This window comes from Petromyzon marinus, chromosome 27 (genome assembly GCF_048934315.1).
Source record: "Petromyzon marinus isolate PM22_M1 ecotype Great Lakes invasive population chromosome 27, UKy_Petmar_22M1.pri1.0, whole genome shotgun sequence".
In the NCBI taxonomy this organism is placed as follows: domain Eukaryota; kingdom Metazoa; phylum Chordata; class Hyperoartia; order Petromyzontiformes; family Petromyzontidae; genus Petromyzon; species Petromyzon marinus.
In genome coordinates, this window is record NC_133693.1 from 3,122,226 (window position 1) to 3,148,359 (window position 26,134).

At 45.9% G+C, this 26,134-nt stretch overlaps 1 protein-coding gene across 10 annotated transcripts in view; it reads left to right on the top strand.

Annotated features, from left to right (window-relative positions):
- Nucleotides 1–455: 455 nt before the first annotated feature.
- LOC116946633 (nuclear receptor coactivator 2-like) overlaps nucleotides 456–26,134 on the top strand; it is an 89,231-nt gene continuing 63,552 nt past the window's right edge. For 3 of the 10 annotated variants that reach the window (XM_032961738.2, XM_032961740.2, XM_032961742.2), the window contains exons 1-2: nucleotides 457–670; nucleotides 20,517–20,706. The gene's annotated coding sequence lies outside the window, so the exon portion shown is untranslated. Of the gene's footprint in view, nucleotides 671–692; nucleotides 989–20,516; nucleotides 20,707–24,275; nucleotides 26,127–26,134 lie in introns of those variants that run through there. The other 7 variants (XM_032961732.2, XM_032961737.2, XM_032961739.2 and 4 more) reach the window with 6 other exon arrangements.

Here is a 26,134-nt window from a genome sequence, read left to right on the forward strand (position 1 = left end):
AACCCACGCAGCAGCGGCATAAAAAAAAGCAAAGGCGTTCTTCTTACACCACCACAACCAACCTCCCGAGCTGGTTCACGTTAACCACTCGTGGAAAACCTAGGAGACATATACCACCGCAGGAGACGGCCAGGCGTAATCATTAATGCAGATTTCGGGTGCTCGTTCATAAGCCGTCTGTGAACCAGAACATGTCCACGGTTGCGTGCCGGGGACCCGGCCCGCTCTAGTGGTGGTGGTTGTTAGTTGGTGGTGGTCGTGGTTGTTGTTGGCCCCCGTCCCATAGGGGAGGAGGGCTCGCACAGCGCCCATTATTGGCTACTGCAGCTTTACTGCCTTTGGAGGAGGCGGAGCGAAGTGGGGGAGGAGGCGGAGCGAAGTGGGGGAGGAGGCGGAGCGAAGTGGGGGAGGAGGCGGAGCGAAGTGGAGTAGGAGGCGGACTCGGCTCTGGCTCCGCCTTAATCCCCCCACTCGTGACCGCGTCGCCTCCTCCACCCCCCCAACCACCACCCCTGCTCCCTCCATAGTGCGTGCACGAGCACACACGCACGCGTGCCCGCGACCAACAACAACCACCATCATCACCACCATCATCATCAACCACGACCCACCACCGAGTTCGTGGTGGAATCGCGGACTGCTTTGGTCCGGCCAGCCTCAGCCAAGCCAGGTGAGTAACAAGAAGGGGTTCGTGGGGGGGGTATTGGTGTCCCCCTACTAAAGGGGGTCCCCTAGCCATCCCGGGACACACACACACGTGGGGGATGGGACACGACTGATTGACGCCTTCCCCTGCTGTTCCTCCCACTACGATTGCTCCTCCTGCTGGCTTCTTGTTCGCTCGCTCGTCTTCTTCACGCCCGTGATGGTCGCCTGTCCCGTGCAAGGCGGTGATGGAGGGGGCGGCTGCTGCTGTTGTTGTTTCGTCTCATCTCGGCGGGTCGTGGGGTCGACGATGAAAAGCTTTTAAAGAGACGGGCACTGCACGGTGTGTATGGTTGTGGTGATTTGCTTGGTGTTTATCGTGAAGTTGGTGTCTGCTATCGCAATGATCTCTCTGATAGTGGCAAACATGGTCACATTGAGGGTGATGATGCACGTGTGGGCCACAGTGGTTGAAGTTGTAGAATACACATGTTGTGTTGAATACATATTTAAACGTACATGTAAACAAAAATACGATAACTTTACAACCATACAAAAGCGGTAAACAACTAACAAAACAGTAAAAGCGCAGGCTCGCATAAACACAGGGACACACAGAAGTACACAACACGGAACAACAAACAACATTACCAACTCGCATGAAACACAAACAACATGTACACAAATATAAACACGCGCTGAAACAAAAACGACAATCATCCGCACAGAGATACGCAAACAACACATTACAGATAAACAACATTTCCACACTACCTCCCCTACACTTGCCACACTTAACTAGCACAACGGTAAGCATGCTGTAACACACTTTCCGTCACGCATACGAGCACAACGCCTTTACAAACATTTAATTTGCACGAACACACGCGTATTTATGTGTGCGCCGCCTTGTGATTGTGTACAAAACAGAGCCCTAACGACGCTCAATAAGCGCGATCGGCCTTCGTGGTTGTAACGATTTGGCCAGCCAACTTTAAACAATCGTTAAAAAAAATATAGCAATAACAAAACAAAAAAATCCCGTACAACAAATATCAACGTAAATACAGACAGTATACAATATATGTCAACACGTACGACGTTGGAACAAACATTCAAACAACAACAACCACCGCCATTACGTGGCGCTGACGCGTTGTCCCACAGGAAGCCACCCCCCCCCCCCCGTGCCAGGCTAGGTGTACTTTTTATGATTTAAAGTCGCTCACACACACACAAACACATACACGGAACGCACAAACCAACATTAAACCCGCGCGTCGTAACAACGTTGAGAATAATCGACACGAACGTAATCGCGTAAACAAATAAAAAGACGAGGACTGTGTACGCTTCGTCAAAACTACGCTCCGCGTGGACACTTGCTCAGGGGAGGCAGCCGAGATCATCGCGCATGGCCATGGTGCTGGCGGCCCCGTTGTTTGATTGACAATGGTGGTGGTGGTTCATGATGATGTTATTTAAAAAGAGTGCCTCGCCTCCTCACCCCTCCGTCTCCCACCATGGCCATTTCTCTCCATTCGTCGCTCGCCGCCTTTCCCCCCTCTCTTTTGGGAGCAGCCCGAGGCTCACAGAGAGAGAGAGAGAGGAGTGAGAGTGCTTCAACTCCTCCGAACTCCCTCCGCTGGCAGTTTTCCTGACATTTTAAATAAGTTCGCCATTGTGTAAAGAAGAAGAATAAGAAGGAAAAAAAGCACCACCATCCCCCCCCCCCATCTCTCGCGGTACAACGCCATCAAAGCACAGCAACTAACATCAGGGGCGTGAAACGATTGTTGAAGTAATCGGGCGTGCGCCGTGTAGAGTAACTAACAATTCGTCTGTGCGCTTTAAATCGACGAGGAAACGACGCCAAGTCGCGTCTCTCCTTGAAGCCCCCTCGTGGCTAGCCGACCTCGATATTGGCCCTCGAACTCGAGGGGGGTCTCGGGCAAACCTGGTGGTTGGTTTGAATGTATATATACCGAATTCGGAACAAAAATGCCCACTGCTTGTTTTGGTTGTCACCGATCCTCCCCCCTGATCTAGCCCCTGCACATGTTTGCCATCTTACGGGATAATAGAACATTAATCGATTATTGATTATCAGGATTCGATTAATAGGATTCCACGGACATAGGAGGTACGGGGGGGACAGGTCTCGTACTTTCCTCCATCTAGTCCAAGGCTGAAAAACTATCTGGGATATAGCCACATAAGTAATCGATTACGCGACCGATCATTGCCTCGAATTTCCTCGACTTAATCGGATAACACCGAATGGGTTGGCAAGGGAAAAGTCCGTTCCCGTGCGTGCCGCTGGACGGGAGGTAATAGGGGGTGGGGTTTGGTAACGTCATCGGCAACTTCCGGGTCAAGCTGGGCGTGGCTTGTGTGTGGGGGGGGGGGTCCTGCCTTCGGGAGGTGTGGGGGGGTGGCACAGAGTAATTATAAAAAAAAGTTGTCGATTTTACAATATTTTTTTACTTAAAGCTTTCGTGACTGCAGGAATTAATATTATTTGGGTCTTTCGGTAAAGTCACGAAGATAGGTTCAAAGAAAATTAAAAAAAACTACGACGTTTCGATCACAACACAAGCGATCGTCATCAGGAGGAAAAAATGAAGGGGAAAGCTGCTGGGGCAGACTGTTTGAAAGGTTTAAAATGGGTGTATAGTCCAAGGGTCATAAACGAAGTGGGTGGGGCTAGTTATGTTAATGTAAGAAATTAGCATGTTAATGTCAGATCGGAGAGCGGCCTCCACGACGAGGGCGCGGAGGCGGCTATGTTAATGTGAGATTAGCATGTTAATGGGAGATCGCAGAGCAGCAACATCGAGCTCGGAGAGCGAGGTGGCTGTGTTAGTGTGGGAAATTTTACCTGTTAATGTAAAATCAGAAAGCCGAAAATAACAACTAACATCGGAAGGTGGAAGGATGGGACCATCACAGCCAGTTATGACTTAAACTGGTTGATAATGTCATGAACGAATGTTTGTTGATAGTCGGTTGGTTTGCAAAGTACCATCATCTTAGAGAAATAAATTTCGTGTGAGCCCACCGCATTAAAACAGTGATCAGCCACGGCCCAGGTATTGGTCCTATCGTGTTTCAGATCTGCCTTATGTTCACGAGCACGGTCCGAGACATCCACTTAATGTTCGGCCCTGGTGAGACACTGCCTCGCCAACGCTTACTTCACCTGGAATGGAACTTTGTACAATGGGTTCTCCCTAATGTCCAGTTTTAGCCAATGTTTTCATGGAAAAATTTGAGACAGATGCCAACCAGGCATCCACTCTACGTCCGTCCTTGTGGAAGAGGTACGTAGATGACACGTTTGTCATCTGGCCACATGGCCTCAACCACATCAATTCCATACACCCAACCATCTAATTCAAAATGCAGGTGGAAAAGGATGGCAAGTTACCATTCTTGGATGTTTTAATCGAAAGACCAGATGGCTCAATGGGACACTGTCTACAGGAAAGCCACACATACGGATGCCTACCTAAAGCCTGACTCCCACCACCATCCATCCAAGAAGAATTCCCTCATCAAAACTCTACACCATGGAGCTCGATGTATTTCCGACCATCACCTAGCCAGTGAACTAAAACACGTAGACCAAGCTCTTAAGATGAATGGATATTGAAACTACACAATCCGTAAAGCTATCACCCCAACCGTTGGGTAAGAACCATCTGAGGCCCCAATCAAAACCATCAGCTTGCCATACATAGCAGGGGTCACCAAAAAGATCTCCAAAATCATGAGCAAACACAAGATCCAGGTTCGATTTAACACAGTACATAAAATTCGTGATCTGATCCCATCTGTGAAGGATCTCCCATTAACATGCTAATTCCTCACATTAACATCACTAGCCCCGCCCACTTCGTTTATGACCCTTGGGCTACAACCATTTTAAACCTTCCAGTCTCCCTCAGTAGCTTTCCCCCTCTTTTTTTCTTCCTGATGACGATCGCTTGTGTTGTGATCGAAACGTCGTAGTTTTTGATATTTTTTTTTGTTCTTTTCTTTGAACCTATCTACGTGACTTTGCCGAAAGATCCAAATAATATTTACAATATTTTGTTGATTTCATTGACTGATCGTCACAGATCTGTAAAAAAATAAATCTGCCACCACCACCTCCTTGTGCTTAAATGCTGTCAACATTAGAACAATTATCACTGAGAGGAAAGAAAAAATACGTTTCAGTTGACTGGCCCTCTGCAGGCAAATTTGAGGTTGAGAGGTTTAAAGACTCAGAAAATTCTCTATTTTGATGTACCTGTTATTCTAAAAGACTGAAGCAACAGCTTTATATCGTATGTGATTTTTAGCAACTACTGTACATCGCTGCTCTAGTTCATCACCATTTTATCAATGTAGGTGAACATTTTTTTACAGTCCTATATTTACTTGCAATCATTTTCATCTTAGGCCTAATCTGCATTTCATCTTTTTTTTTAATAGGGCACCATCTTGTCTAAATACAGGACGGTAAAACAACGTTCAGCCATTTGCTGATCCACTGCTGGACGACGGCCTCACCGTGCCGTGACGCGCGTGGAAGTTGTCTGACCATACTTCGCCACGCTTCGTCAGTGCAGGCTCGTGAGCGGTTCAGATTATCGCTCGCAGCCACGGCTATTATCAAATAGCTATTATAAAATAGCCGTGGCTGGGATTCAAACTCAACCAGCCTTATTGCAATGTGCTATGCTAAACACTGCACCTCTCACTTCACCCCATTAAGTACAGTACAGAACTCCTCATCATCATGCATGGTAATATGGGTGACATCGCCAATCCTATTATCCGCGATTTTACTACTATTATCCGCGAGGTGTATCTCGGATACGTTTTTTTAGAGCGGCAGCGAAGGTCATTTAAGCACCACGTGGTTTCGCACAAATACAAACGTGGTGCTTCAGAGACAGGTGTCTGTCTGCATGTGTCTGTCTCCATGTACGCAACTGAGACGGAGGATAACACACAGACACGGAGACACAATAACAACAACAGGCGCCGTTCGTCATCAAGTGGCGGTGGCGTCATCACAGCAACACAGAGACACAACATGGGAGACAAAGACAAGTGTTTACGTGTGAGCAACAGTTAAGGAGATAGAGACGCACACAGAGATAGATGTACACTGACAGAAAGACGCACACAGACACGGAGAGATACAAAATGCACGCCCAGGTGTAGGTGCTACAGTGCACAAGTCTCTCAACTCGTGTACTGTATAGGTGTTGGTGGCTAGCGACGTGTCCTGCCCAAGGCCACTTACAGAAAAGGGTAAGTGCTTCCCTGTCCGTCTCCGTGTCTATCTGTATTCATATTTTTCGTTGTCTCTGCCTCCGTTTCTCTGTGCCGCTGCGTTTGTGTTTCCATGTTTGTCTCCCATGTCCTCCTCTAGCTCCATGTTTGTCTCTGTGTCTCTGAGTGTATATTGGTGTCTGAGCGTCTGTGTTGTCTCGCGATTATAACAAGTGCTGCCATTGCACCTAGTTTGAAGTTGGTTATATATATAAAAAAAAAAGTGGATAACGGTGGGTATTATGAGTGAATTGTAGCTCATCTTCTCCAATCCACAGAAAAGATTGCGATAATTAGGAAGCCCCCCTTCGCTATTCATAATGAGGAAGAACGCAGATAATAGGACGAAATGGGGCCCTACAGTTGCCGTGAATAATATGAGTTGTGGTTAATAGTTCCGTGGATAAGAGGAGTTCCCTTGTAATGTTTTATAATGAGTTCCAGGACCCTTGTGCTTATTGGTTCGGTCTCTTTAAGAGTTTGTTGATGGTGGAACGCATCTAATGATCCAATTCAATGGTTCTTAACTTTTACTGCAGCCTGCACCCCGTGGTTCGCAGTCGTAAAAAATGTATAATGTTAATAAATACATTGATGAAACAAAGTAGTTGTACTTACGTGCCCGTGCCTAATTTGTGTTTCCAATGATTTACCTTCGAAAAAAATCCTGCATTGTCTCGCAACCCCAGAAAGGGCATATCACATCCCCCAGAGGGTGCGTGTACCCCAGGTTAAGAACCACTGATCTAATTAGATGCCCAATAACACAAAACCAAATCACCACTGCATGAGGTTCCATCTGTATTGCAGACTTGCATCATAACCGCTTATGGATGTTATCATTCTGGTTCTGCGTTTGAGTTGCAAATGCAGCGTCACACTTGTAAAGGAACTACCGTTTTCCCGCATGAACGGAAGAAACGATCCAAAAATACATTTGAAAAACCAAAATAGCTGTCATGTTGTAGGTCCATGGCTGTGTGCGTGCAACGGACTGTCCAAATTAGTTTAAAGTTTCATCAATTAGAAAAGTGGTATTTTAAGGGACGTATGTGGCAATCTTGAATTCTTGCGAAAAACTTCTCTTATGCGTCCGTGGTGGTGTGGGTGACGAATATCGTGGGCACCATTATCCGAACCGTTATTGGCGAATGTATTCTCCCTTCATCCGAGGTAAAAAAAAAATTGGGGATCATCGCTGATGATAGGAAGTGAATATGACCACGAATATAACACGCGTTTCAGAGGGTAATGGTAGCAGCTTATTCGGGTTAACAGATAAGAGGGGTTCTGTGAGAACTATTTTTGGAGACTTGCATCTACAACGGCGACACATTTATCAGGAAAACGACGCCTTCACTGGTGGTTGCTTCAACGAGTGGTGAAACACGGAGAAAGACGTTCACGGGAGGGTGGGGAGTCCCCCACAAAGCGTTTGTAATGCTACAAATGAACGTTGGTGGACAATTAATAGGCGCGAGCAAGCGTGGCAGAGCCCCCCCCCACCCCTGTTTGTTTTAAGTGGTGTGGCGAGTGAGCAGCGTGCACTGGGGAGAGATGCGGAGGGGTGGGAGGGGGGGTGGGACAAAATGCCAAGCGTGTTGTGGGGTGGCAGAGGGAACAGCCTGTGCTGTGGATTTGGTGGCTGGCCAACAAGGGGTGGGGGTGGTGGTTGGGTAAGGCAGTCGAGGAGGAGGAGAGTGGGTGCTGTTTGCCGGCCTGAGCCAGGCCAACTCATAATGATGGCTCATCAACAGCTAATTGCTTTGTTGGAGTGTGGGGGGGGTTTGTGTGGTGCGTGTCAGGGAACACATGTCACATGTAACAACACATGCAGTAATTGTAGTGTGCTCCCGTTTTTGTTCTTCCTACACCTTTTATAAAAAAAGCTTCACGTTATTCGAATGCATATTTACTGCAAACCTTAATGAGGATTAGCATGCCGGAGAAGGAAAACAAAACAGCACCATGACTTTTTAAAGTAATTGGCATTTTTAATGAAGTTGGCAGGCAAGTGAGCTTTAAAAAAAAACACGGACGCACTTTTATTACAGCGCGATTTTTAGCTTTTATTGTCATTGGTGTTAATTTATGAACAGGGCTACATGTAACTTGACGGCTGCCGCCACGGTGTAATGGTTAAGCACACTGGACTTGCAATCCAGAGGTTGCCGATTTGATTTAGATCTCCCCGTATGCGGTAGTTGAAGCGACGGTGCGAGGTTCTTTTTTGCTTTCAAAAAATCGCCCACCACCTCTGTCCACCCAGAAAGCAGTCCAGTGTAAATGGGAGCACACACACCACCACCACAGTTTATTCGATCAAACAGCAGGTCACGTATGGCGTTGGTAATCTCGCCTCTTCCAAGACATCTGATCAGTGCGGAAGAGTAGGCTATCATACTCTTTTGGTGGGGGGTGGGTGAGTCTAGTGGTGTGCATCTTTTACCTTCACCTTACACTGAACAGTTTTCACGAACACTCTTTGCTTCGTGTATATCCATTGTGTGATATAAGCACGAACTGTAGCATGGAAGTCCACGTCCTTTTATGGGGGGACGAAGACTCGGCAAACAGAATACTCGCAACCATGATGACACAACCGTGATGACACAAGTACTGTATTCTACAAGTAGATGCCCTAGAACGGGCCATGCGAGGCATCTCACCGAAAACATTTTTTCCCGATGACCGTGGTGGAATGCTTGAATGACGATGGCACAATTGTGCTGACAGAAAGCATAATTTATAAATTGAGGATCTCGATTTTCTGACTAAGAATGACACTAATTAGTCCGTTTCTGACCGCCCCCCACCCCTGCCCCCCCCCCCAACCAACATACTCTGTCATAACTTGCACAGGCTCAGTTTATACAGCTGCCAATCTGAGCAAGAACATGTGGAAAAGGAGAGTCATCCGTTACTCTCCGTTAGTCCACCAATCGGGTCGGCAACCATGTCCAGGCCGTGTACACCAATGGCTGCATTAAAATCACAGTATATTGATGTAAGCATATGACAAATGCTGTGTATTACCGCACCCTCTAATTTCAGTGGCTGCATCATATCCAGTAGATGTGTGTGTTCCAGATTTGCATAACTTTATTGACACCTTGCACAAGGTGGGGGTGAATTTTAGTTTCTGGAGCATCTTATAATCCGGAGGATACGGTAGTTTTCTTTCAAAGTATGTCCACCTTAGATCTGATTTTACAAATATTTCAAAACAAAAATGTGTAATACAGTGTTTAAAAATACACACGTATTTGTGTTTACTATGCTCATTCGTTTGCCTTGGTCAGTCCACTGCTGGATAAAGGCCTCTTCCCCGAACCGCCGCCATTTCTCGCAATCCTGCAGTGTAATATTAACAATAAATACACCTAGGACTGCACTATACTCTTGCTGTTTAATTTACTTTCTGAGAGATTAAAAGGGGATGCCAACAATTTGCATCGGCGTTAGAATGTACTTGGTTAAGATTAATCTTGAGGTGACCTCATTACTGTATAGGCTGCTCGATGATCGACACCAGGGAGAGGGGGGCAGACACGCAGATCGGCCCTCTCTGGCTGCTGCTATCCCCACGGTGTTTAATTGCATTCACACGGGAGACGAGGCCCTTGACTGCGGCTCGTCTGACCCAGTTACCTGAGGGGCGTAACTTGCTAATTTGAACCTAAATAGCGTCTGAGTGTGTGCGCGGTAGCATCACCACTTGAATGCCATCCAAACATATGGTCCTCTCTGTGTGACATGACAAGGAGGCCTTTGCTGTGCTCGGATATGGCCGGCGCTTGTAACAGAGACAAATGCTGTCAGATGTTCACAGCAGTAACTGGAGCTGATGGCAATGGACATTTCACATCTAAAATGTATGAATAAATTGTTAAATGGATTATACCTTGGTTCTATCGTTTCAGCAGTGAGAGCTAAGCAGTTGTAGTCACACGTGGTTACATACAGTGAGGGAAACAAGTATTTGATCCCCTGCTGATTTTGTATGTTTGCCCACTGACAAAGAAATGATCGGTCTATAATTTTAATGGTAGGTTTATTTGAACAGTGAGAGACAGAATAACAACACGAAAATCTAGAAAAGCGCGTGTCAAAAATGTTATAAATTGATTTGCATTTTAATGAGAGAAATAAGTATTTGACCCCTCTGCAAAACATGACTTGGTACTTGGTGGCAAACCCCTTGTTGGCAATCACAGAGGTCAGACGTTTCTTGTAGTTGGCCACCAGGTTTGCACACATCTCAGGAGGGATTGTCCCACTCCTCTTTGCAGATCTTCTCCAAGTCATTAAGGTTTCGAGGCTGACGTTTGGCAACTCGAACCTTCAGCTGCCTCCACATATTTTCTATGGGATTCAGGTCTGGAGACTGGCTAGGCCACACCAGGACCTTAATGTGCTTCTTCTTGAGCCACTCCTTTGTTGCCTTGGCCGTGTGTTTTGGGTCATTGTCATGCTGGAATACCCATCCATGACCCATTTTCAATGACCTTGCTGAGGGAAGGAGGTTCTCACCCAAGATTTGACGGTACATGGCCCCGTCCATCGTCCCTTTGATGCGGTGAAGTTGTCCTGTCCCCTTAGCAGAAAACACCCCCAAAGCATAATGTTTCCACCTGCATGTTTGACAGTGGGGATGGTGTTCTTGGGGTCATAGGCAGCATTCCTCCTCCTCCAAACATGGCGAGTTGAGTTGATGCCAAAGAGCTCCATTTTGGTCTCATCTGACCACAACACTTTCACCCAGTTGTCCTCTGAATCATTCAGATGTTCATTGGCAAACTTCAGACGGGCATGTATATGTGCTTTCTTGAGCAGGGGGACCTTGCGGGCACTGCAGGATTTCAGTTCTTCACGGCGTAGTGTGTTACCAATTGTTTTCTTGGTAACTATGGTCCCAGCTGCCTTGAGATCATTGACAAGATCCTCCCGTGTAGTTCTGGGCTGATTCCTCACCGTTCTCATGATCATTGCAACTCCACGAGGTGAGATCTTGCATGGAGCCCCAGGCCGAGGGAGATTGACAGTTCTTTTGTGTTTCTTCCATTTGCGAATAATCGCACCAACTGTTGTCACCTTCTTACCAAGCTGCTTGGCAATGATCTTGTAGCCCATTCCAGCCTTGTGTTGGTCTTCAATCTTGTCCCTGACATCTTTGCAGAGCTCTTTGGTCTTGGCCATGGTGAAGAGTTTGGGAATCTGATTGATTGACTGCTTCTGTGGACAGGTGTCTTATATACAGGTAACAAGCTGAGATTAGGAGCACTCCTTTTAAGAGTGTGCTCCTAATCTCAGCTCGTTACCTGTATAAATGACACCTGGGAGCCAGAAATCTTTCTGATTGGGGAGTCAAATACTTATTTCCCTCATTAAAATGCAAATCAATTTATAACATTTTTGACGTGCGTTTTTCTGGATTTTTTAGTTATTCTGTCTCTCACTGTTCAAATAAACATACCATTAAAATGATAGACTGATCCTTTGTCAGTGGGCAAACGTACAAAATCAGCAGGGGATCAAATACTTTTTTCCCTCACTGTATATGGCTGTGTGTGTCTAGTTTCTGAAGTTATTTAATAAGGTTTGGAAGGCAAATTATTAAACTTTTAAAAATAAAACGACAACTTATTGGATGTATCTCCTCTCCATTTTGGCAGTCTCTGTGAAAATTTAATAAATTATGGGGCTGCACTCCATTACAGCTTGTGAGTTTGATGGTTATCTGTAGTGTCCTTTTACAGGTGTCCTTATTGCAGCATAATAATTGTATATTCCCTGCCAGATCTCAAAGTGGGCAGTTAAAGGATTGCAACGTCGTAGTGCCACCTAGATGCTAGTTTGGCAAGGTAACCTTTCGTGTTCTGAAAGCTTCTAGCATTTAATAAAAAAAAAAATCGACTTTTAAAATAAGACTTTTAAAATGAAGACGTTATTGCTGTCATGTGAGTTTCAGTTGGTAAAAAAAACATGTTTCAAAGTTGTCCAAAGGCAGTGTCATACTGATGGCATTTTTGTTCATTTCTAAACCCAATTCCTGGTGCATTGGCTAGTGCTGCAGTGCGCTATGAACACAGAGACCTGAGTTTGGTTCCCACCCATAGCTAACTTCAGTGGTGGGTTATAAATGCCCAATTTTTGGGTCACCCCATTCCCAAATCCACACTGGCCAGCATAGTGAAGTATGGTCAAACAACCCCCATGTCCTGGGCCATCTCCCTCCTAACCGTGCCGGGAAAGGTCCTGGCAAGGATTATTCAGCCTCGCTTTGCCAGGCACGCTGAGGAGAGGCTTGCAGGGCCCCAATGTGGTTTTAGAGCAGAGTGGTCCGTCACATATGGCATGTTGTCTGTCCATCTGCTAGAGCATAGGTGTAGGGAATTCCAAAATAACCTACATCTTTGCTTTATTGACCTGGTCAAGGCCTACGATACCATCAAAGACGGTCACTGCATCGCGCACTTTCAGATGCGCTTTTGCAGCTGTCTGGAATGGTCTTCCTTCCAATATTAGGAAGCCACTGGAGCTGTGCACTTTTAAATCTAGATTGAAAAATAATTTCTTTAGAACCGCTTTTAGTGTTTGGTTTATTGTCCTTCCCCCGCACCTCCAATTAGCACAGTTGGCTACGTACGGTGCGAAAGAAGTTCAACATAAATACACGTCCAATATGGCATGGGGGAGACTTTCATCCAATAGTAGATTGATAATGTGCTGTAAATTATGATAATGGATGAAATTACTGTGGCATTCGGTAACATTACAGAACGTGTTCGAGTACTTTGCCCGGCATACATGTGATTGGTGTACACACCTTCTGAAGGGGAATCTTGGCAGTGTTAGAAAGATACTTTAAATAAGCAAATCAGTACAGTCTTGAGTTCAGGGGGCGGGGGAGAGCGTGTGGCAATTGAATAGAGTAAATTGTGAAACTTTAAAACGTCCCGGTTTGGCAGCATTCGTCCTGGTTTCAGAACGGCTGCCCCAGGGTCCTCCCAAGTTTTTGTGAAAGTAGGAAGGACCGTTGTCCCCGTTTGAAATGTTCTTTAAACATTTTTCTTGTGTGCATCTGCTGTACTGGCGTGGAGTAGACGCTGAACGCGGTGCTGCAGAGTTGCAGTGTAAATTCTGCGTGAGGTAGAGTGGGGTGTGTGGAGAAGCAAGCGCTTGTAACAAAGTCAGCGTTTTTGTGTCGAACACTGCTTTGCGTGTGCGGTGATAAACAGTTATAGTGCTTTCCTAAAATAAGCACAGTTGTTTTCACAAGGTAAAGGTTCAGCCCTGCAATTGCTTGCTTATGCAACTAATTGGCAAAGGGCCAACCCCTTGAGGGTGCTCTAGAGAGCCCTTTTAGAGGGTATATGGCTTCCTCTTTTCTGCTGGCTAGACGTTGTTTTGGAAGGGGTGAGAATACCCACATTTTACCCCACCGCATGCGACTTTGCAGAGAGGCCAGGGTAATTTTAGGAAATGTCCGCATTTTTACAAAAATCAATTGCCGCAACGGGAGATCGAGTGGAACCGGCAAACTCTGAATTGTTCAAGTCCATTGTGTGTTTACCATTCCACCGCTGGCATCATCCGAGAAGTTACTTATTCGATAATGTATGGCAAGGGGTGGGGGTGGTGGGGGTCTTCAACTTTATCCCCCATTAGTGTTCTTTACATGTGTGAGGTGTCATCTTCCTGCTTCCGATGTTGTTTGTGCAGTGTAGTTTGGATGGTCAGAATCCTGAAGGGTTGACATGCCCGCCCGCTTGGATGTCCCTCTTGACATCGCTACCAAAACACCACTGTATTATTCACCACGTTGCGTTGAAATCCAATCCAAGTCTCCGTTACGTGGACTTTACAGAGCCGGAGAACAGTGTTGTTGATTGTTGGTTTATTTAAACAAGGGTACTCTTTCATTAACTTTGCATTGTTGAACCTTTTGCACTCGATATGTGTAAACAGACTCCCATGTTTTGAAGACTGTTTTCCGTAATTAATTGTGGTGGATAAGCTGTAGTCACAGCAGTTTCTCTCGCACGTTATCCATTGCTTACATACTGTATGTATTATTTGGTGAAACAATGGGATTTCTTGAAGCACTCTGAAATGGTAATTGCATATTTAGATTGCACATAGCCTTATCAAGTACAGTAATTTGTAATACACATTTCAGGATGGTGCCATTGGGCTTTGCTCGAAGTACCCTGCATACGTATATGTACAGCACTTTGTCAACCCACTGCTGGATGAGGACCTTCTCACGCTTTGGGGGGGTCGTAGGGGTTATTTGACCATACTTCAGCACACACTGGCGAAGGCTTTGCGCATCGGAAGTATGATGTGCAACAATTGATTTTGCTGTTCTGCCCTCTGTTGTCCGCTGCGTACATAGCCCCCTGCAAGCTACACCAACCCATTGTGCACGGTGGTCCACCCGTCCCAAGTACAATCCAAACTCAGCTCCCCTTGGGCTTTCGAGATTTGATGAGATTGGGCGCGTTCCGGGTGATAGTCTCAGCAACTACGCATACTAAAATATAAATTTAGATACTGTACTGTCTTGCAAGACTGTAGTCTGTTTACAAAGAAAAAATGTTGATGTGTGTAGTTTTGCGCAATAGTGAAAACGACTGTTTGCTACGCAAAGTAGGTGATTATCCCATCGGCGTACGTGAAAGCAACTGCAGAACTGATACATTTTGTGCTTTAGTGCAATTATTTTTGATGAATCGCTGCAGGGATTGTGATAAGTGCGTGTTAATAGATGGAATCGGGAAGGCACTTGTGTTTTCACGTTGCAATAAGTGCTTTATGTTTTTTGGCACGAACGCCATTGTGTTATAAAACTTGTAAGCGGCGAATTGATTGTTTTCTTAGTGACGCGTCATATTTTTCAGAACAGGATATTAAAATTACGCGCAAACACAAACTTAATGCCGTTCTTAATTTTTTAGTACCCTGCTGTAACGTTTTTCCCTTGGTGTGCTGTATCATATTTTCTAGAACAGGATATTTGACTTGTGCGGAAAATACAGATGTAACATTGTACATTATTTTTCAGCATTATTGCTGCTCTACAACTGGATGATCTCCGAGATGGAGCATTCACATAATCTAATATTGGAATGGTCAAGCCGTTTTGATTCCCAGTCTAAAATGTTCTACCATATCTTACGGATAGTGAAATCTCAGTTCAACACGTAGGAGGCTTTCGCCACCAATATCCATAATAGAGGTTTTAGGGTTAGATCGTGTAATTATATAACATTGTCATTTTATACATTTTGTGTAACAGCTCACGTAAATAAAAACAATCGCCATTGACACAAAGTGTTAACTGATACATTTCTTACATCAATTATTCATTTGGATTATTTTCTGATAAAAATCAGTGATATTTATCTGGGAGGCTCAACCAGAACCCCTAAGAGAGCTGGCCAGCCCTTTTCTTTGCCAGCCCCGCCCACTTTTACATGGCCACGCCCACCTTGTCACAAAGGCTCCGCCCACATTGAGTGGCCTTGAATATTTTTTTTGCAGACTTTGGCCCCGCTCACTAATCTAGCAACCTCCCCCCCCCCTTATTGTCAGCCGAGCATGAGGCCGGAAGAGTTTTAAAACCAGGACAAACTCCTGATTTTCACGAAAGGCATCGGGACACTGGGAGGGCGGTGGGGTGGGGGGGTGAACAGCCATCCTGAAACCACCTTGACGACTCTGGCGTATCTCGGACATTTCCTGGCTTTACAAATCGGCTGACGTTCCGTTGCACTTCTGCAACATTGCTGCCTCGGAGTAGTTCATAAGCAGCGAGCCACGCATCTGGAGGCTTGGGGGTTTTTTTATTGTTGTTGATACCCAGAATGAAGCAACCTGTTTTGGTGTGGCAGGCTCTGGAGGCGTGCCAGATTGCCAGCGCAGCTCTGAGTGTTTTCAATCGGGTGGAGTGTCGTGCGTGACCATGTAAACAGACGTTTAAGTGTATTGCTGCCGTACACTCATGTGACACTTCTCAAAATTGTAGATAATATCTTCAGACAAGTGATAGTTTAGTGTTATGTGGTAGGTGTGTATTACCTGTTTTATTGAATGTACCGGTTATATGTATTATTGTATTTCATTATATATGTTTTTTTGTTCCGGTGACATTGACAATGACAACTGAACCTGATGTCGGGACCCCAGGGTCCCATAAGCCCCCGGGGCTCTCGCATGAACTGCGTTGCGACGTCATTTTATGTCTGTTGAAGGCGAACGACACGGCAAATCTGTTCCTCTCGACGAGCTCCACACGATGCGCTAATCAAAGTTTAAAAGTTTTGTTTCTTCTGCGCATTCGCCCTCGCTGCTGCGCTTGGACACGACGTGACAACAGAACGATTCGTGCCAGGTGGGTCGCGGCGTTTATGTGCACAGTGGGACGGAGTCGTCGAAAATATATAAATTAAGATTTTGACTTCCGTTTATTCGGGACCCCGGGGTCCCGCCATAAGGTTCAACTACCGTTTAAAAAAAATATCCAAAATTACTCGATGGCAAATTCCACAGTCGGTGAAAGGTGCAGCCCTGCAATTGCCTTCTCACGCCACTGCTGGTGGAAGGCCCACCACTAGAAGGAGCTCCCTTTGGAGGGTATTTGGCCTACCGTTACTCTTTCATGCTGGCCTGATTTATTCGAAGAGATTGGAGTATACCCACACTTTACCTCACCATACACGACCTATTAATGGACTAACGGCGGTGAACGCTTTTTTTACTGTGAGGTGGACAGAGGAGGAGGAGGCGGTGGGGGGGGATTTAATAATCTTCCTCATTTTCACAACTGTCACGCCAGGAGAATGCATGGCGACCTCTGGATTGTGATTTTCACGACGGCAGCCACGGTCACTTTTACAGTGTCCTGTGTTAAATTTCCTCATAATACATAATACCTGCATTTGTACTGTGCCCGTAAGGTGTAACGAAGCGTCTCGGGGCGCATTATTTTTATGTTTTTAGATGTTCGCTTGAGTAAAGCATTATCTAGTGTACTCGCGTAGCTCAGTGTTGCACTTACTGTAGTGCGATTAAAAAAAAAGTTGTCAACAAATATCCCTTTCAAAAAGTTACCGCTAAAACAAGCTTTGCCTTTCCGCTCTCCACCCCACCCAAGAGGAAAACAGCGACATTCCATATTTGTGCAAGCATTGTCATAAAGCTTGTACAAAGTGAAAGATGTGTTTCTTTGTCCATTTTCTTTCGATGAAGTGGCCACTTTGTGCCATTTAGAAATATTGTCGTGCCACTGCCTTATCTAAGTTATTTTGTTATAACTAACCATTTAATGGAATATGGCAGTTCACGCGATATGGGGGGGCCCAATATCTGTGTATTATAAATTGGTCTATACTATTCTGTACCACAGTAATGCTGTAAGCAGTTGGCTTGCAACGATACAATGATTTGTCAAAGTCGCGGATACGAAATGTTAACTACCTTGACTGGTATACAGAAGGACATGGTTTTGATCCCAACTCTGACGCCTGTTTATTTGGCATTTGCACGTTCTCCCCGTGGTTGCATGGATGTTTCTTCGGTTCCTCCGGTTTTTCCTTCCATATTTATAATCAACATGCCTTTAAGGTATTTGCCTGCAATAAATGCCTACATGATAAGCCCACTTCATTGGGCGATCATTTGTCGCCAGGTCGCTTCTGCCAAAAAGCTGTCTAGCTCAGTGGGCCTTACCTGGTAATAATAAAATTAGTTTATTAGTTTTAATTTGAAGTCGATACCTGTGTTAACGATAGATGCATTGAATTGCTAGTCCACTGCTGAAAGAAGGCTTCTTGTCCTGGTGTCAGCCTTGAGGGTTGTTTCACATTACTACCATGCCGGTGAGTGTTATGTTGGAAAAGAAGTGAGGGGGGATCTCAAATCCAGTTCAGATATCACTCGCCACTGATGGTATCCATGCCCAGGAAGCAAACTCGGGTCGATCTGCTCATCTCATACCGCAGTGTGCTAACCACTGCATCTCCACTCCATCTGATTTGGATATACAAAACCGTGTACAGTACGGCGTCGGAAAGCCACTTTATTCTATTGCCTGCCCGCCCGCACGCAGTATTTTTGCGCGAGGTGTAATTGCCTTTTTCTGTAGACGTTCACACATCTGACCTTTGCACATACTGGCCCGTACCTCAGCCAGCTCGCCGTGATTCGGACATGCCATGTTGTGCTGTATGCAAATGTACATGTGTGATGAATTGTTCTACACAACGCACTGTTGTTTTGTTTAAAAGGATGCTACAAACGAACCGGCGTATTTCCCGAAAGGGAACAGGTTTTCTTTAACATGCCCCGTAGCGTCCTCCGCAGGCCGTGGATGTGGGAATGCACGGGCACCTCACTGTACGCATGCCGCGACTTGCTCTTCCATGCCACTTGACGTGGCACCCTCGCCGTCTTGAGGGTTTGCCGCTGTGGAACGGTTACTCCAGAGTCTGCTGGGTCTACACCATTGACTTGAACCTGTAGAACTGTCGTCGCTATTCTCGTAATCGTAATGATCATCCCCCATGATCAATCCGCTGCTGGATGAAGGCCTTCCGAAGCCGTCGCCAGCTCTCACGATCTTGCGATGTCAGTATAATCTACCGAGCGCTTGCACACTAGCCGATTTCATCGCTCCCATCACCTCGGTGGCTGTAGGCTGACGATTTTGGAACCCTTTGTACCGCATGCAAATTGTCAAAGAAACGATTGAGTCGAAACATTGATTTTTTTTTCTTTCGAATTACTTGAGAAAGTGGTACGATTATCTTTGAAAATCAGTCTCCATTCAAACGATTTAGAAATGTAGCAGCCTACCGCTTTAGATTGGTGTGGTTGGCGAGTATGCGAGTTCGGCATGAAAAGACACTTCTCTCTACGCTTCCTTCCTCGCACTACTGCATTTTGGAATTTTCCCTCGGTTCAAGAAACGTATTACAGTAACTCTAAATCAACTGCACTCTCAACAGTGCTGCTTTCCGCTGGCCGCTTGGCATCTTGTGACCTTTGGACCTGTGCGATGCAAGCGTGGTGAACAAAATAATATCGTGATGTCGCAGCGGGTCAAAAACAGCACAGCGCGCCTCTCATTTAATTTACGCAGGACGACCCGGAATTGAGGTTCTCATCCGACGAGAAAACAATTGCCGTGCCCTGAATGTGTACGGGACGGTTCGCATTGTGCGCGCCGCTTGCGTTGTGCAATCGCGTGCACAGCCTCGAGAGTCGGCGGCGGAACACGCGAGCAGTTGACTCTGGAGCTCTCCGAATGGTCGTGCGCGCACATCCCTTCGTCGACGATGCAAACAACACCGGAAAAAAAAACAATATATCACGACCTGTTAATTTGTAACACCGCGGTGCAGACCCTGGCGTCCGATGTTTGCCAAGAAGAGCCACGCAGCCGAGATTTAGTTCGTAGGGATAAAACTGTGTGGATGGTGTCTATTATAAGCAATAAAGACTGGCTTGTGGTGGCGGTGGTGGTGGTTGTTTACCTCTCGTCACTGCGCGGATTTTAAAAGAATGCGTCATTCCTGGACCCTTCAGTACTGTAAAAATATTTATGTATCATTCGTTGCGTTGCAAGGGGGATGGCGTTTTAATAGATTACGGTTTTGTTAATACCGAGGGGAAATGCTTCATCCTAGGCTCGGTTACATGTTTGTGGCTGGGGGAATAAAAAAAATAGTACAAGCGTGGCCGCATTTGCTTGGCATATCGGTGACTCCCATTGGCTCTATCTAATGACACTGTATAAACGGATGGAGCATTGCTTTGCCATCCATCAGCCTGTCGCACAGTGGCCCCTTGCGGGGTGTTTGTATGATTGAATTAGAATTTTAAAATCCGAATTAACATTTTGGTACTGTACAGGCGCATACGATCAAAATGGCTAAATTGTGCACGCAGTGTGCACTCTTGCACACGGTGTGCGCGACTGTACACTGCACTTGCACGTAAATAAACGTGCACGAGGTGTACTGCAGCGTGCATACGCTGCTGCACGGTTCGTTCGCTGCAGCATACGCGTGTGCTGCATATGTGCAGTGTGTACTTCGTGCATAGACTGAACGATTCAACTACATTACCATGGTGTGCACAGTAGAGCATGATGCTGTACGTATGCAGTGCATGTGTAATACATTGTCTTTTGCATTTGTATAAAATACACTTACAACACCATTTAACACGACCTGGAAATGTCTCGGCACGACGTCAAAATATTTAACCCACGTGTGCATGTTAAATGTGTAATATGTTGTTAGTATGCTGAGTGTTTTTTTCTTTCTGGAAACGGGCTGGGGTCAGAGTTAATGAAGAGATCATCGTTTCTATCTTGGGGGTGGTGCAAGGGGTTGGAGGGCTTGCAAATGGTGTGATGGGTACTACTCGCGAATTAGTTCTCCAAAAATTTGCCTAATTGTCAGCCATTTCAGATTGGCAGGCTAAGCTGCGACAATGGCGAGTGTGTTATTCTGCTCCCTGCTTTCCAGGCTTTGCAAGTGCCCTGGGTGTCGCTGCTGTCACAGAAGCTTAGAGAATACTCTCTGAGAGCGCTACCTCATCCGGCCAAGAATATATTTATATATTTTTTTCCCTTCGACGCGATTCACCAAATGCACGTGAAGACTGCATCTGGCCCACGGCTCAAATGAACTGCTCACCGTTTTGCAGCCAGAGAAGGTACGGTTATTTTCATCGTTTCATTCTGGCGTTTTTGAAAAGTGTACGAACGATGGTATTGTTCATGGAGGCACGCGCGTTTTTTTTTGCCGATTGCGTGACTTGTGTTTGTTGCAACATTTCCAAAAAAACTTGACTGCAGTGATATGACCTTCAGACAAGCCGCTGTGAAGAATGGCTGTCCTTGTGTGTTTTTCTCTGCCAATGCAGAATGTGAAATTAATTTGTGTTTTACTGTTACTTTTTAAAGATGATACCCTTCGTGATCTCTACTTTTCTTACTGTACAGTGAGAGTTTCGTGTTACTGTCCACATGTCTGGGGGTGTGTGTGTGCACTCAGTAGTTGTATTCTGTGATAGTTTATGTTCGAACTTCCTAATTACCCCCCCTGTTTGCAGTGGAAGGGGAATTGAATGAGCCGAGAATAATGTTTTTATTTACCAGCGTTTAAGGATTATGAATAACAATAATGTGCAATGGATAAACTAATTAAAACTTAAGCCCAATTTTGTTTGCTCGCATATATATAGCCATTCGTAATGCATATAAAAAACAGTTCTGGCCTTCTAAGATGGTGGAGCTATCGGGTGTGCAGGCGGTGCAGCTGCACCATGGTTCATGGGCTTGAGGAGTCCAGGGCGCCGGGTTACGCAGAGGGAGGGGGCGGCGGACGTGTACAGGGGGAAGGATCCCCTTTTCATGCTTTGCACCAGGACCCATACCAGCCACGCTATGCCACTGACTTACTATTTACGTGGAACCCTGTGTAACCGTACACGGGTATACATACATAGAAGAACAATCGGTGGCTGGAAGGATGCGTAAACTCCATCACCCTTAGTTGGAAGACGTTAAAAGTAAAAAATACTTTCGGTAAAGTCACGTAGTATGGACCCCTGCAGTCACGAAAGCTTCAAATCAAGAGTAAAAATACTATATACTATTAATGGCTTTATTGATGTCGCCAGATAACCGAAGCTTGATGTTTTGTCCTGGGGTTATATCGTGCGGGTCGAGGTTCCCCAAACTGCAGTCCTCGCTCCCCACCACCACAGTGTATCGTTCCGCGTTTACCAATTGACTTCCATTGAGAGCTACTCTTTAAGTTGTTGCACGCACCCGTTGATAGTTAAACTCGTCCCACGTGACATGCTGAGCAATTAGCGCTGTCTGCGTCACTTGGAACATGCGTACACACATACAGATCTTAATCTGAATCGGCACCCTCTTCTAATGTGAATAGGCTCTCTGTAGAGAGCCGATTTTAGGATTGAGATTTGTGTATGTATACATGTTTCACACTGATATATAACCGGTGATTTACTCGATTAGGATTACACTCCGCTGTCCAGATATGGAACTGCCTCCCTGAACACATTGTCGGCGGAATCACTGATTATGGTCTTCGGGCCTTCAAATGCCGAGCACGTGGATATCTCCTAACTCCACTACACGTGCATTTTAGGGACTGAGTCTTTGAGCTGCAGTGAACCAATGATTGTCTGATGTGGCTGTTGTTCACAATTGCACCCAAATAAAAATTATATCTTGAGACTACATGTAACTGCAGTATATGCGATACTGTAAACATGAACAGTAACAAAGTAGATTGAACAAAAACTGAAAAGTGCACAATTAAGTGTCGAACTTAAAAAGAAAAGTAGATAATTGGTGACTTTTGGGCAATGGCCCTTCTACACAGCACATGGCGAGGCCTGAAAGGTAGAGTGTAGCGAGTCACTCCACCTCTCTGGCCTCTCTGTCAATTAAACTAAACTTTATTTATTTTACCAGCTAAGGCCCACTTTAGCTACGTAGCTCTTTTTTTCAGAAGTGACCTGGCCATAAATGATAGCTCAACGCAGTGGCGGCTTATCATGTGGAAATTTATAGCAGCCAAATAATCTAAACGCATGTTTATAAATGTGGAGGGAAAACCCGAAGGACCTCGAGAAAAATCCACGCAACCACGGGGAGTACATGCAAACTCCAAATATACAGACATCCGGGTTGGGGTCGAACCCACGACCTGAATACCAGGCGAGGTATTTAACATCACGCCACTGGTACCCCATACGCTGTGTGAAGAAGTACCACTGCCCAGAACCTGGCCTGTTACTTTTTATTTTAAATGCCACATGTACAGGACTGTAAACTAATGTTTTTATAAGTACTCCAACCTGCTCTCATCTGCCTCTTTAAGCTTAATATTAGTGAATTTAATCATGTAAAGCAACATGCCAATGTGCCTGTAATTAATGGGTACATGTTACCTGCAGTGTTAATGATGAATGTGTCGAGTGTATTTGTTGTTTGTGCATGTGCACCACTGCAAATCCAGTAGCAGCATCGCCAAATAATTTTGGTTGATAAAATAAGTTGTCCTGGGCAGAAACATGGTAGCCGATGGTCGAGACTCATGGCAAAGTGTCAGCCAACAGAGCTCTTCCAGTGGGGAGATGGAGCAGTGAAATCTGCCCTGTGTACAGGTACTTTTTGGCTTGCCAAATTGTAAGAACGCGAGAGATGGGGGTTACTGCTTGAGTTCAACCAGAAATGTATGGATGATGATGTTGAAACTACCGCAGCGAATGCAGTTGCTCGGTCAGTTACAAACGTAGACTACAGTATATGAAAAAATAGCTACAGTGCTTATAAACACGTCTCGTAAAAACAGTTGTTGCGTCAATGTTTTGATCATGTAAATTAAAACGTCTCGCGTAAAGAGAAATAATACTCTGCACTGTATAAGCAGTCGCATGCTTAATGGATGTTTTATTAATGCTAATTTAAGGTCGGCTGCCGCACTTCACATGTTTGGAGTCCCGAGGGTGATAAACTGTTATAGTTCTCGGTTAAAATGGAGACATGCTCCTGCCATTCCGTAAATGTCAGCAATTCAACGGAGATACACCGAACGACGTCCGTATTAATAAAACACCATAATAGATGCTCGCACTGCAATGCAGCCTTGTTTTGCATCTCATCCCCCTCCCCCCCTCTGTCACAGCAGCATGAAATGACACAGATTGCGCATGCCTCTTTGGGGATTTGGAACTGATTACTGTTCTTTCATTTTTTAAGGCTGCAACAAAATGCTCGACCTCTTTAGCACGTATCCACGAAGCCGGTCTGACAGCCCCTGTCTGCCTACATCTCGCACCGTGGTTAACGGACGATCTGCGATTCCGCCCGGCTCGTTCGAATTCTACCTCCCTGCTTAAGGGGGGGTGCGGGATGGATTTCTTTTAAAGAGGATCCAATGGACTCATGTCTTCAATTGCGTGGGTGTGTACGGGAGACCGTTACAGACGCAATTTGTTACCGATAAACAGACCATCTCTTGCCTTCCTGCCACTTTACCGGAGTAGTGCGGTGTGCATTTGTTTTTACCCACCTCTGTTCATTTACAGTCTGACGCACACCTTTGTTGTTGTTGTTGGTAGAGCCCAACGAGTTGCCGTTGGCCGAAGCTCCTGGTTGTGTCGCTACGCTTGCTGGCTTGGGGGGGGGGGCATTGGGAAGATTTCAGCCCAGGCACTGGGGGGGGGGGGTACAGTATCAGACGGTGTCCCACGGGACACAGCAAACCGTGGAATAGAGAACCTCTTAATTTAGCCGCATGCTCGCCAAATGCTGCACCAGGCCATTCTCATCAAGACAACCGTGGCTTGTGCAGGGCTGACATGTGGGCAACTTATTTTGTTGTGCCGCTGTTTGTGGCGAAGGTTTATTTTTTCCTTCCCTTGGTTTGAGTCAAGCAAGGCATCGACGTTGTGTGTTTAAAGCCTGGCCCGTGCTGCCTGATTATCATGATGGTTTTAAAAGTCCCCAGGTCTTGCGGTACAGTATGTGTGGCTTAATCCCACCACGTGTGATGCAAGCGCTGCCACCAATTAACTGTCGTTTAAGTATTTTTTTCTCCTGCCGTTGTGTAATGGTTGGCACGCTCGACTTGCAATCCAGAGGTCGCCGGCGTGATTTGGTTTCCCGGTGCGGCAGTTGAAATCATGGGCAGGTTTTTTAAATCCACCTCCGTCTCTGCCCACCTATCGGTAGCAGTTTAACTATATCGATAGGTCTCATGCGTTGGGCTTGCTGGAGGCACTTTCGCCAGCATTGGAGTGAGCAATAAATTGCAGGGCCTTGACCTCTTTTAAGTCTTTATCTTTAAAAAAACAAGATTGTGTACTTGTATGTTGTCAACAACAACAGCAAGAAGCATTGATAAGGGGACTATTTGTTTTATTTTATACCTACGTGACTTTACCGAAAGAACCAAAGAGTGGATCCCTGCGGTCACGAAAACTTCAAATCTAGATTGGACTATTTACTGTGCCTCATTACTCTTGAGTGATTTCTGTGACTTTCACGGTCCATTCTCGGCTGTGCTTACTTGTAACATTTCTGATGAATGGTATTGAAGGTTCACTCACGAGTGGTCCCGTGGGTTTTGTGTACAGTTGTAATTCGAATTGACGGTGATGTTTTCAAATAGTTTTGTCTTGCCCGATTAGATAATTGAATATATTAAGGCAGATTAGCGTGATACACACAGTGAATCGTGGCAACGGTTGCTCATTACAAATACGATTCTCAAAGCATTGCTCTGGGGAGTTGCAAGAAGGAAGAAAACCGGGGGTTGAAAGTTCAGTGGAGAGGTCAACGAGAGGCCAGATCAGACACTGATTGATTGCGCTTGGCTCCTATTGGCTCGCCTGACTGGAGGTGGTGCCCCCATTGGTTCGCGCCCATATTTGTGGGAGTGGCGTCGAGCGGAGAGGGCTTTGTGGGGAGCGGTGTGTTCGGCAGCAGCGGCGTACAAACATACGACGAGAGGCAGAGGACGTTAATGTTTGAGCCTTTGCCATGACGCGTGGGCCTTCCTGACGTCACGCTGCTACTTCGTTTTTTTATTCAGCGTGTGGGCTGGCGAAGCGTAGATCAAACTTCGGCCGGAGTTGTTTTCAAGCGACCTGCCGCCGTCATTTTTCTCCCCCTCCCTTCTCTCTCGTTGGCTCTCTGGAGAGCGAGCAAACGAGCCCGTTGTGCGTTCTGCCGAATGGCGCTATCCCGCGGTCTCACCTGTCATATCCTGGGAGCTGCGCAGAAGACCGTCTTGATTAATGAGACCGTATGATTAGGCAACAGCAGGAGGACGCGTCCTTGAAATTTGCAAACCAACCACGGGGTTCTTTTTTTTGTTTGGGGGGAAAAAAAAGAAAATTGAATTTTGTGGAATAAGCAATTATGTTAATGAAGCTGCAGGGTCTCGGAGAGTTCAGTGCACAGTGACAGCATGAGGGATTTCATGGAACTTTCTTTTTAGCGCTGGCCCTCCGCGGGCAGATGTTTAACCCAGATTGGCATGAAGTGGTCTGATGTGATTCCTGAGTCAAGATCCCTGCTGCTGTCTATGGTAAGGAG